Below are 11341 nucleotides of genomic sequence, written 5' to 3' on the forward strand. Positions count from 1 at the left end.
CTTCAATCCTCTTTGAATTCACCTAAAATGGTTTACCATGAATTTTGTGCCACCAACTCATCAATCTTATCTTCCACATGGTTTTCATAATCCAAGAAATCAAACTTGTCAGTTCAAATTCATCGAATTCTCAATCTTCCTCATAATGCTAACACTCAACATTAATTGGCTTCTTATGCTCGACACATACTACATTGGTCAACATCCACTATAAAATCACTCGACACAAACTAAAGTTTACTAGTGCATGACATCAACTAAACTTTACTTAGCATCAATTGTTTCACTCGGCTTACATTGAAATTGACTTTGTTCAGCTCCAACTAATTTTATATTTGTCTTGCACTAATTTTGCTTGGCACCTATTGTCCACTCGGTCGAGCTTGGTAGAAAAACTTTGTTTAACTTGTTCTTCTAAACTTAATTAGTGTAACCAACCTTTGCAACCTTAAGTAGATTATCAATGCACTATAATATCACTATCTTAGTTGATTCTTCTACTCCTTTTTCATATCATAACTCAACATTTCCTCTAGGTGCTATTGTTACATCATTTTGATCAAATCCTCTTCATCAATCAAACAAGTGATAGTACTTAAATCATATACGTGGTTATCTTACTAGAAAATAGAAAATTTGGCATCAGTGACAAAACAATGATTGAAAAATATTTATCATACTTGCATCAATCTATTTTCAACAATCTCTCTTTGGAATTGATGATAAACTAAACTAATTAACCAAACTGACTCAGTTTAAGCAGTAAGACCAACAAAATGCCAAAAAGAAAATAATTACTTGCATTAAAATCTATCCCTCTATCAACATCTTTCATCTTCTGAATAGGTTACAAAATTCTATTCTATTCTGATCAATGGACAATCAACTCATCCTTATGACTTCCTCTAAATTGCTTCTGATATCTCCCTCTTACTAGGTAGATGTAACCAAAAAATAAACTTTTTCTCTCAGCAGTCAAAATTTCTTCCTCATACTGTGTGTTAGGATTTCTCCCTCTCTAATAATAATCTCTTAGGTTTCTATTTGGTTTCCTTGTATATCTCCCTCTTTGACAACAATGCCAAAGACTCATCATTTGAAATATGTAGATATGAATAGTTTTAGTTTCTCCCTTGATTACCTTGCTTGTGACTGATTTGTAAATCCAACTCTTTATTACTTTAGGCAGCTCCTAAAGTAAGATCCACTACATTAATGTATAACATATGTCAATCAACTTATTTGATGTAGGGCACACATCATGTTTCTTAGATAGAATTTTATAGGGGTATCACCCCTAATTTACCTCTTAGATACTCATGAGCATCCTTAGGTAATGCTTTTGTGAAGATATCAACAATTTGTTCTTTGGTGTTGACATATTCGATCTTCACCTCTTTATCTTGAACAAATTCTCTTAAGTAATGATATTTGATTGCAATGTGCTTAGTCTTTGTATGCATCACAGGATTTTTTGATATATTTATAGCACTTGTATTATCACAATAAAGTACTACAGGTTCGTTGATTTCCTCCTTTATACCTTTGAGTAGCTATTTGATCCATACAATGTTTGTACAATTTACTGCAGCAACAACATATTTACCTTCAACAGTAGATTGAGAAGTGTAGTTTTTTTCTTGCTAGTCCATGTAACCATCCTTTTGCCTAAGAAAAATGCTCCTCCACTGGTGCTCTTTCTGTCATCAATATTTCTAGCCCAATCAACATCAGTATAGGCTCTTAATTCAAATTTCTCATTTTTTTGTAGTATAGACCATACTCCTATGTTCCTTTCAAATATCTCATTATTCTCTTTACAACCATCAAATGATCCTTCCTAGGATTAGTAGAGAATCTTGCAACTATCCCTACACATAATGCAATATCAAGTCTTCTATGTACTACATATTGTAATTTGCCAATCATAGACCTAGATAATGTTTGATTCACCTCAGCTAAATCATCATTCTTTGAGAATTTATGTCCTATCACCATAGGTGTAATTATTGGCTTAGAATCCTCCAATCTAGAAGTTTTTGGTATCCCCTTAACATACTTTGATCAAGTGATGTATATACCATATTTCATATGATGTACTTGCAAACTCACAAAGAACTTGATCTCTCCAAACATAGACATCTCAAATTCTTGCTTCATTTCATTTGGAAAAATATTACATAAAGTATCTTGACCTCCAAATATGATATCGTCAACAAAAAATTTAGATAAAAATTTTCCTTTCTCTATCATCAACTACAAATTGTTGTTATCATCAGTCCTCTCAAATCCAATCTTCACAAGATAATCATGAAGTCTCTCATACCATGCTCTTGGTGCTTGTTTTAAACCATATAAAGCTTTTTGTAATCAACATACCATGTTTTTTTTGTTGGCATCAATAAATCCTTCAATCCATTCTCTATAAACTTCTTCCTCTAATATACCATTTAGAAATGAAGACTTAACATCCATTTGATCAACTTTGAAACCTTTGTATGTAGAGTAAGCACACAGAGTTTTTACTCCTTCCAATCTAACAACAAGAGAAAATATTTCTCCATAGTCAATCCCTTCTTCTTGTGTATATAATTTACAAACTAATCTTGCCTTGTTCCTTGTGACTTCACCATTTTCATCTATCTTGTTTCTATATACCCACCTGGTGCCAATCACATTTTTGTCTTCTGGTCTAGCATATCTTATTTTTCTCAAATTGTTCAATCTCTTCTTCCATGACTTTACTAGTCCATATCTTCTAAGGCATCTTTCACTATTTTGAGTTCTTTCATGCTCAACAAGCATGTATTGTTTCTCAACTTGTTCCTTGTCATTGGTCTAGCATCTTTATCTCCAATGATTTGTGTAGCAGGGTGATGTATCTTGACATACTTAGACAATTTTGGTTTAGCTTTGGCTTCTACATTTGGTCTCTCAAATTTTGAATCAATGTGTACCTATCTTTCAGGTTAGGAAAAAATCACCCAAGATCAAGAAGCTCAAGCACTAGCACAATATGGACCAACAAAATATGATCATAATAACAATATGATATTTAATTGATGTTGTGTACACTAGAAGTGCATGTATATAAAGGCCTCTAGAATGACTTGAGTTAACAAAATGATAGGCCTCACAACTAAGCACATGTCCACCAAGATGCATTATCCTCCATTGAGCACAAAAGTTTTTGAGACGATGAGAGGATAAGCTTACATAGGTATGTCATATAAAAAGATGTTGTAGACACCATGTGCTTAATTAGAATGTGAACAACTATGTTGTTTACATGACAACTCAGTTGATTATGCAAACTCTTATGTTGTAGACACCATGTGCTAAAATGAGATGCTAACTCTTTTGTTGTCAACAAGACAACTCATATGAGTATACATAATCCTAGGTGTCTAACTAATAAATAACATAATAATGCATTAATCTAAGTAAACTTAAGTAAAGTGTAAATAATAATTAATTATTTACACTAATACACCCCCTTAAGTGCAACTTAGGGGAATGCACATAAGCTCACAAAAGCTAGATGAAAATGCATGATGTGTCCCAACTACTAAGCCATGTTAGGTATCCATGTACAAATGCAATGTTGTGCATACAATATGATGCAATGTTATCTTTCTAAAAATAGAGAAAGAGGGAAAACCTCATGGAAAAAACCCTCCCCCAAAAAGAGAGATGAGTACAATAAAGAAATATTCATGTATGGATGAAATAATCAAGACCCCCCCATTATGACATAAATCATGCATATACAATAGATAATCCATCCATGAAATCCCCCTCTTAGTGAAGGATCTCCCGATGATGAGTGGTTGAAGAAAAAAGAGAATGTAATGCCTACAAACAACATTTCTCCCTTTAGGAAGAAGATACATCAAGTATAGGTGCAAGTATGCTTCCCACTATGTATAGGAAGATGGAAGAGGGATCCATATGTAGTATGCTATGGATGTTGCCTCTGAAGTCTTCTCATATGTTGACAACTCCTTGATGAATGTAGATGCCACAAACCAATCTAGTGGATGCTGAAAAGAAGGTGACAAACAAGGTAGCATGTCCATGTATGAAAGTGAATCAACCTCCAAAGACAATGAAGCATCTTGATAGGAAGATATGGGAAGAGAAGTAATGTAGCCTCCCCTCAATGATGAATGCACACCCATGGAAGAAGCTCCTTGATGACTGAAGAAGCTGCACCATAAAGCTGAATGATGTTCCTCCTTGTAGGAAGAAATGGTGCCATAGGTGTAGTAGAGAATGCTCCCCAACTAGTAGAAAGAATCCTTAGAAGATATGATGTTTGAGGAAATTAGAATACAATCTCTAAAGATTGATATGTCTCCTCTGAAGTGAAAGAGTCCTTCTCCACCTCCTGTAAAGAAGTACCCACAATCAGGTTAGTCTTGAAAAAAAGTGAAAGTGGTTGAGAGTCAGAGTGTTCCCTCACAAAAATTGAAGAAGAAGTCTCCTCAACAAAGAGAAGATGGATGTCATTAATGATGTCTCTCACATCTTCAATGTAAGACTCCACAGATAGCCCTACAATGTTTGGAAGTCATCCCATGAAGCTAAAGTAGGAAGACATGGTATATCCTACTATACTGAATCGGGAGCATCTATGGCTGGAACTAGATCAGTAGAAGCAACAAGAGCATTAGGAGGTAGGATCTCATATGTAGTTGAAGGTACTATAATTGGAGTGACTGAAGATAGAATATCTTTTGGAAATGAAGGAACTGTTGGATCTCCATATGCTTTCCAAAGAGCCATCCAAATTTCATAAGGTTATATTCCCTTTCCAATGATATTAAGGCAATAAGCATTGATATTGAAATAAAATGACATCTAAAATTATTTTAACAAGTGTATGATCATCAGAGGGCAATTCTTTGAAACATAGATAAGGAAATACTTCCTTATGCTCCCTTCTTAGATGATCAATGATTAAAGCACTCCATTTGTGATAGTTCCTCTTTGTCAACCTCGGTCTTACACCAAACTAATATGTGAAACAAAAATCCATGAGATCAATAAATGTATGCAACTCCCAAAATGCAAAAAAATCCATGAACACCCCTAATGTATGATTTGGCACTTTATACTTAGTGCAATTACAATAGGCCACTTGCCAATTTAGGGAAAAAGTAGACTTCTAATTTTGCTAGTTACAACAAAAAATATGAAGCTATATTAGACTCAACAAGATAAGATACAAGACCTCTCGAGGATCTAATTAATTACAAGTGCTAATAGGCCAAAGTGAGACCAAATTCTAAAAGTACTATGTCTAGTCAGAATTACTCCAAACTGATACCAAATCTTGAAAGTAGACAAGAATTCACGCACTCTCAAAAAAAAGCACTTGAATATGTGTTTAGATGAGCCCAAACTAAGCCTTTGAAGTTGCAAAAATTCAGATTTGTGAGTTGCAGAAAAATTCAGGAACAGAGATCTCAAACAACCTGCACCAATGTGTAGATCATGAAATTCTACCCCAAAATAAAAAATATTGCTCAAAAAAAGGATTCCATATGAGGGAGATATCATTGTTTGAAAATCACCTCTGTAATTATTTTTCTTGAATCACTATCATCGCACCTCCAAAAATCAATCGACTCTAGATCTCACCTCAGATGTTCAATTTTGATGAAACAAAAGTTGATTTGGGGGTTTTTTGACCTTCTAAATATGATGCCAATATCTAATTGCAGATCTATAAATCAATTGCACAAATTTGAAGAGATCATACCAATTTTGCAAATCGGGCCTTTGAGTGTCGGTTTGCAAAAAAAATTGCCTCAATTTTGACTATGGCCTTGGGTAGGCAAATTTATAGTCAAAATTCATCAAATCAATGCTTTGAATGCAACGGTGAGGTCCACTTTGGCTCTAGATGCTCCCAATGACTGTGATACTCTAGATCTGAATCAAGGTAAGAATTTGGTATAGCTCTCATACCATGTAAGAATTTACCTTAGGGAAAAATCACCCAAGATCAAGAAGCTCAAGCACTAGCACAATATGGACCAATAAAGTATGATCAAAATAACAATATGATATTCAATTGATGTTGTGTACACTAGAAGTGCCTGTATATAAAGGCCTCTAGAATGACTAGGAGTTAGCAAAATGATAAGCCTCAAAACTAAGCACATGTCCACCAAGATGGATTATCCTCCATTGAGCACAAAAGTTTGTGAGATGATGAGAGGATAAGCTTACATAGGTGTGTCACATAAAAAGATGTTGTAGACACCATGTGCTTAATTAGAGTGTGAATAACTGTGTTGTCTACATGAAAACTCAATTGATTATGCAAACTCTTGTGTTGTAGACACCATGTACTAAAATGAGATGCTAACTCCTGTGTTGTCAACAGGACAACTCATATGAGTACACATACTCCTAGGTGTCTAACTAATAAATAATAAAATAATGCATTAACCTAAGTAAACTTAAGTAAAGTGTAAATAATAACTAATTATTTATAGTAACACCTAGAAATATACCTTCTTCACTTTTTGCATCTAGTTTACCATTCCTGAGATCTTTGAAAATGTAACACTTGCTTCCAAATACCTTAAAATATTTTACATTGGGTGAGTATCCATACCATAGTTCAAAAGGTGTTGAATGAGTACCTTTCTTGACTTGTACACTGTTAAAGGTATAAACATCTATATTTATAGCTTCTCTCCAGTATTTTAAAGCAACATTCTTCTCTATCATGAGCATCCTAGCATAGTCCATTATAGACCCGTTCCTCCTTTCAACAATTCTATTTTGTGCAGGTGTTCTAGGAGCAAATGTTTGTATTTTGATTCTTTTATCATTACAAAACATCTCAAACTCATTTGATGTAAATTCTCCTCCTTTGTTAGATTTCAAACATTTCAAACTTTTACCTGTTTCCTTTTCAACTCTTGCTAAGTACCACTTAAACATTTGAAAAGCGTCATATTTATGTTTTGGAAATATAACTTTCATCACTCTAGAATAATCATCAATAAGTAGCATAATTTACTTATCTCCTTTGTAGCTTTGCACTTCAATTGGCCCACACAAGTATGAATAATCTCTAGTATTTCTTTAGAGGTATGAGTTTTACTTTTAAAACTTGACTTTGTCATCTTACCTAACTAACATTGTTTGCACATTATATTGTTAGGCTTCTTCAACTTAGGCAAACCTCTAACTTTTCTCATGTTACTGATACTAACTGGGTTATCAAAATTAACATGGCATAATCTCTTGTGCCATAGCCACACACCATCAAATTCTACAACTAAACAAGTAGCATCCTTTATATCAAGGTAGAATAGATTACTTCTACTTTGATCACCCTTTCCAATCAGTTTTCCATTAGTGTCATATATCTTTGCAATCTTGTTTTCAAACTCAACCTTACATCCTAAATTATTTAGTTGTGACACACTCAACAAATTATAGTTAAGTCCTTCAACATAGTAAGCATTGTTACATTAAATCTTTTATGTGAGCTTGATAGAACCTTTTCCTTTTATCAAACTTGGTGCATAATTACCAAATCTTACACTATTTCCATAATAACAATTCAAGGTATTGAACTTACTTTTATCTCTATTCATGTGATATGAACACCCACTGTCAATGATCCATCTATCATTCTTGTTCACACAAGACACAAGTGTAGTTGCCTCATCTTCATCATATTTTTCCTTCATTGCAACATACACCACGTCATCATCATGATCTTCAAATCCATCTTTTGTTTCCTCTTCAACAATGTAGTAGGAATTCTTGCCTTTGTCTTTATAATCTTTGTTGTCTTCATCTCTTCTACTTTTGTACTTGTCACCACCTCTATAGTTCCTCTTCTCTGGACATCTAGCAGCAATATGACCAACCTCATTGCAATTTAAACAAATGATAGGTAGTTTACCTTTAAACTCATCTTTACCTCTATGAAATCTACGTGCAAGCAATGCTTCAAGTTGATATACATCTTCCTCATTTGTATCATCGTCACTAGATACATATTTTACCTTTTCCTTCTTCTTCTTCTCACCAAGTTCCTTCAATGATAGCTTAGCTTTGAAAGAAAATTCCATAATTTTTGGTTTATAATTAGAAAAGTTAGATAGCTCAAAAGTAGCGAGCCTACCTACCAGACCTTCAAGACTTAGAGTATTCCCTGGTATACATCTCAATTCTTGTATTGCAAAAACTCTAATAACATATATAGGCAGTAGTGTTCTCAAAAAATTTCTTAGTGTTGTATCACCATCTATTGTACCAGTAGCTCCTCTTATTGCATTAACATCTTTTATCCTTGAGAAATATTGAGCAATATTTTTACCTTCTTACATTCTCATATCATCAAAATTACCTCTAAGACTCTCAGATTTGGCTCTTAGAACATTCTTATCACCTCTATAGATAGTGTGTAGAGCATCCCACATTTTCTTTACACTATCAAGACTTTTGATATCATCAAACTCAGGATAGCTTAGGATAGAGGCAATCTCCAACATTTCCTAGTTGTGTTCTTTCTTCTTTTTTAGATCTTCAACAGTTAGGGCTCTAACAGGATCAATATGCTCAATAGTAATGGTAGATTGTGCATGAGCTCCAAGTCCTCCAAGGTGTAGCTTCATCAAAATTTTCCATGTAGGAAAGTTATCTCTATTAAGCTTGGGTACTTTTCTTTTTGGCATCTTTATCTTTGTGCTTCTAATACCTTCAAAGAAGTCCTCTTAAGTAGATCACTCTAATACCAATTGTTGAAATTCTTTACAATAACTAAGAGGGGGGCAAATTATTTATCTAAGGTTAAGATGTATAAATAAAAATTTTCATAGCTTAGTGAACCCATATCCATAAAATAATTTCATTATGCATGCATCCATTAGATTATGCAATTACTCAAACTTGTAGGTTACTTTCAAATCAATTTGCAAAAATGTAAACATGAAACATAACAGATTCAATAACACATTTGACACAATGATTTAATGTGGAGACATAATTTGGGAAAAACCACCAAGAACATTCTACTCATTCTCATTCTTTTGAAGTGATGCCTTGTGAAAGGCCAACCCTGTTAAAGGTTACAATGCACACTGTTAAATGTGACCTAGTTATAGGATTTCAATCACCTTATTAGGAGTGATCCTTGTTAGAGGACTTTAGATCATTTACTTGGAATGTCACCCGGTTAAAGGATTTACAAATGACTGTTAGGTCAACCTTAATCCAAAGGATTTACCTTAGACTTATACAATTATTAGAGAGTAACAATAAGGCTTGATCTAATAACAACTTACAACTCCATTTGTAGATTATAGATATTTGTTTTAGCCCTCCATTCTAGTTGGCTTTAACACACTTTAGCTCTGATAGCTTGTTCACCCTTCAAGCATCCATACCCCTAAGAATTCTTGCTTTGCTTGCCAATGCAAACTCTTCTCTTAGATCACTGAATGAAACAATACACTAGACTCCTTGTCTTCCTTAGGTTCTTGCACTTTACCAACCTTACTTCTAACCAGCCATCTCTATAAATAGAGAATTAAGATATTTTTTTGTTCATCCTCCATCATCCAATTTAGGGTTAGGATAGATTAGGTAGGATTCAATTAATCTACCCTTTATTTCATTTCATTCCCTTATAGAAACTTCTCCTTCAATCCTCTTTGAATTCGCCTAAAATAGTTTACCATGAATTTTGTGCCACCAACTCATCAATCTTATCTTCCACGAGGTTCACATAATCCAAGAAATCAAACTTGTCAGCTCAGATTCATCAAATTATTGATCTTTCTCATAATGCTGACACTCAACATTAATTGGCTTCTGATGCTCGGTACATATTGTGTTGCTCGACATCCACTATAAAATCACTCGGTATGAACTAAAGTTTATTGGTTCTCTACATCAACTAAAATTTACTCGAAATCAATTGTTTCACTTGGCTTACACTAAAATTGACTTTGGTCAGCTCAAACTAATTTTCTACTCGGCTTGCACTAACTTTTCTTGGCACCTATTGTCCACTCAGTCAAGCTTGGCAGAAAAAATTTGTTTAACTTGTTCTTCTAAAAGTGTAACCAACCTTTGCAATCTTAAGTAAATTACCAATGCACTATACTATCATTGTCTTAGTTGATTCTTGTACTTCTTTTCCATATCATAACTCAACCTTTCCTCTAGGTGCTATTGTTACACCATTTTGATCAAATCATCTTCATCAATCAAACAAGTGATAGTACTTAAATCATATAAGTAGTTGTCTTACCAACAAATAGCAGGTTTGACATTAGTGACAAAACAATGATTGAAACATATTTTCAACAAAATGCATGTCGATTTCAAAGCCTCTTCTCTACTACCCAATTAGAGAACCCATGAAAGGAATGGTGAGAAAATATCCAAATTATCCTTTCTCTAATAACACTTTTTTAGATATTCATCACCAAAAATATGTATTATCTACCCCCCAAACCTATCATCATTAATTTTAATCACTACACTCAACCTTTAAACAATGATTTAGCCCCTAAACCAAGGCAATAAATTTAGTGAGTTAAGAGAAAAATCAGTCCATTTTCTTATCTCTATCACTTTCTCAATTCCTCAAATCACTATCAATGAAAATGCTATTGATTTTAAATAAGTTTGTGCTCCCTTTCCAGGGATTTCTAGGAGCCATTAATAATGTCATCTTTGACCTAGGTTATGTCATTGATTAGTTAAGATGATGATGGTTTACATCATATCTCTATTGGATTTGTGTTGAGGTAAAAATAGGCCCATCAAAAAATAATTAAAGCTTCTGCACTTAGTATTTAGTCTTAAGGACTCATTACCTTATTTTAGTATACATTCACCTACCATTTTGAGCTAAATAAAAGTACACCTATCTTTTCATGCCCACCATATTATGTAAAATTTAACTTTCAATCCTCTTAAGTCTCCAATAATCTCATTCTTGGTTTGATTTGATAATAAAAGCCCTATTTTTGAAGCATGTCTGTAATTTCATTTGCCTCTCACAAAATATGAGTAAATTTTGATTCTTTGAAATCCTCTAACATAATCTTTATCATTGCAATGAATTTATTCAATTTCCATGATCCAGATTCACTGTTAAAAAATCCATTAATAATCTTCTACAAATCCCCTTCCAAATTTCCTAACCCCCAATTTCTTTGGCAATTTGATAGAAAAAATCACAACTAATTTCTTTTCTTCATTATTAATTCCCATCAAAAGTCTTTTTGATCAAATCAATGCTATGTTCTCTTCGCCATCCCTTGCCACACAACCTACCCATGATGGGAAA

Source organism: Cupressus sempervirens, chromosome 4, assembly GCF_028749045.1.
Source record: "Cupressus sempervirens isolate cs-2001-9-10 chromosome 4, ASM2874904v1, whole genome shotgun sequence".
In the NCBI taxonomy this organism is placed as follows: Eukaryota; Viridiplantae; Streptophyta; class Pinopsida; order Cupressales; family Cupressaceae; genus Cupressus; species Cupressus sempervirens.